Raw genomic sequence first — 2,341 nt, 5'->3', positions numbered from 1 at the left:
TACTGCTGATCAAAGGGTCTTATAACATGAAAGCACAAAAGCAAACATCCTTGGTCAGGAAGAGGGTGGTCTCCCCCTCACCCTAGATGGTTCACCCTAGATAATATGGTGAGGAAGTCCAGCAGTTCATCTAAACAAAAAGCACTTAGACTAGAACAGACGTAGCTACGTTAATCCTACCGTAAAATAATAAGACAAGGTACGACCTCTCTCGTGCTCCCAGAGTGCTCTCTAATGCACACAAAGTTTGCAGACTATTAAGGATCAAACCTCTACCAATCTACAATTAATTATAAAACTCTAAGCATATATAAGTAGATATTTTTAAGCATAAATGACAATCAACAATACAAAACCTAACACAACCAACTGTGAAAATCTGTCACCATTGACGTTTTTAGGGTTTCGTTTCTGCTGTATTTATCACCAGAAGGCTTTTTATACAAGCGTGTTGTTGTTGTTGAAGAGAGGGGGTCATGGACGTGTTATTGGCTGTCATCGCTGACAGGTGGCACTGGGAGATGACCACACCGTCGCTGTGTCAGCCTGTGAAACACACACCGGGCATGCAGCCAGCTCTGATGGGATGTACACAAGAGGAGAAGAAAACCCGCTGCTGACTAATCCTCGGGGAGCTAAATGTAATCATTTTTTGTCACACAGGTTGGACATGAAATGATCTGTGTTAAACTTGGCACAAATAATACTTGTTTTTGTTTTTCTAAATCCAACTCAAAACACAAATTGCTGGCTTATATTATTATGTCATAAGAATACATGTAAAAACCCACAATCACTTTATCATCATTATTTTTAAAGTATATTTTTAGCTGATATTTCTTTCTCTGTTTTTGCCCGGAAATCAACAGGAAACAGGCTGAGATCAAACCAGCTGCAAATCCAGCTGTGGCCTGGAGATGTTACCTGAGGTGTACAGAAGGACGGTGAAATGAGCGGTGCATGTGCATCAGCACTAAGAGTTGGAAGCTGCGTGTCATTTAGGTAGTAGTTGGTAGCCTGCAGCAGTTAACTGCCTGATTGTGGATGCTGTCTCGTACCTCATTTCTTCATATCGCCGGTCCCTTCGTTCTGAAGGTGTCGGGTTTCTGTTCATCGCTGTGAGCAGGCAAGTAAGACAGGAAGCAGAGGGAGGGAGATATCAGACAGGGATGACTAACTGCTCATTGGTACTAACAGGACACTTTCACGTGTGAGCCAACCTGTTTGTCACAGTGGCGCAAAACTGCAATGACAAGATGTTCAGCACGTTTAACGGTGGGATCTCACTGGAGCAGACAAAAATAATTAAGAAATGAGAAAAAGACTTACCAAAGGGAGCCTGCTGAGATGTTTCATGCTGCTGTAGCCTGGTTTGTAATATAGTCATCGTAGAAAAACAAATGAAATAATTAAAAGCACACTCTTTGGCAGTTTTTTTGTTATATCTTTATTGAAAAAAGGACTTGTTACAATAAAGTGCGTTGATATTATTTTGTCCTTTTGTTTTACATTCAGTAACGAAAAGTGAACTCGGTGGCTTGACAGTGTATACATAATGCAGCATGTTTAACTTATTTACATAAAGTACATTCAATATATATTATGGAGGGTCGACCTGACATTGTACAATACATGGGAGATACACCAATTCAGGGCTGGTCTCACCTAAATTCAGGGCGGATGGGGGACACAGAGCTAATCCATTATTCCATATTTTGTAGAATTGGTCTTTTAGAAGTTTTAAAAAGAATGTCAATGTTTCCATTTTCCATATTTCAAAAACCGCATCAAACCAATCCTCAAGTGTTGGCGGAGTTGGATTTGCCACTTTCCGGTTATTGATTTTTTGCTTGCCGCTAATAGGGCTTGTAAGAGCTTTGTGTCCGGACCAAGCCAGCAACCAGGCCCAAGTACAAATTTACAAAATTAATATCAAATTTTATCTTAAAAACCTTAAAAACCTGGGATATTGCAATGTTTGTTAAAATAATCCCGCATTTGAAGAAACCTGAAGAAATCTACTTGTCTTAGGCCATTTCTTATTTGTAAAGATTGGAAACTCTGAAGTGTCCATTTATGTGTGAAGGGATGTTGTTGGTCCACTCTCTATCCAGGACTGAAATCTTTTATCACTTTCATTTGGTTTAAAATCTGTGTCATAAGCACACCATCTAAATTCTTTTAGTATTCGTTCACTACCACATATTTTAATCAATTTATTCCATATTTCTAGAGTGTGGCTTATCCATGTTTGTTACGTCCCCTGGCTAGTCTAGGGGGTTGAAGGGACGAACATAAATGTGGATAGAGAAGGAGGAGCCAAGATGGTAAATTTAAAAGG

The 2,341-nt window shown here is 39.6% G+C and overlaps 1 long non-coding RNA gene across 1 annotated transcript in view; it reads left to right on the top strand.

The window, feature by feature from the left end:
• Window positions 1-1,455, top strand: part of LOC102206328 (uncharacterized) — a 9,170-nt gene extending 7,715 nt beyond the window's left edge. Inside the window, exons 2-3 of the long non-coding RNA XR_312074.1 lie at window positions 509-641; window positions 870-1,455. This is a non-coding gene — a long non-coding RNA (uncharacterized LOC102206328). The remainder of the gene's footprint in view (window positions 1-508; window positions 642-869) is intronic.
• Window positions 1,456-2,341: the final 886 nt, after the last annotated feature.

This window comes from Pundamilia nyererei, unplaced genomic scaffold, assembly GCF_000239375.1.
Source record: "Pundamilia nyererei isolate P.nyererei 1_Seehausen unplaced genomic scaffold, PunNye1.0 scaffold00183, whole genome shotgun sequence".
Taxonomy (NCBI): Eukaryota; Metazoa; Chordata; class Actinopteri; order Cichliformes; family Cichlidae; genus Pundamilia; species Pundamilia nyererei.
The sequence above is the reverse complement of the archived record's forward strand: the minus strand, read 5'-3'. Positions and strand labels throughout refer to the sequence as shown.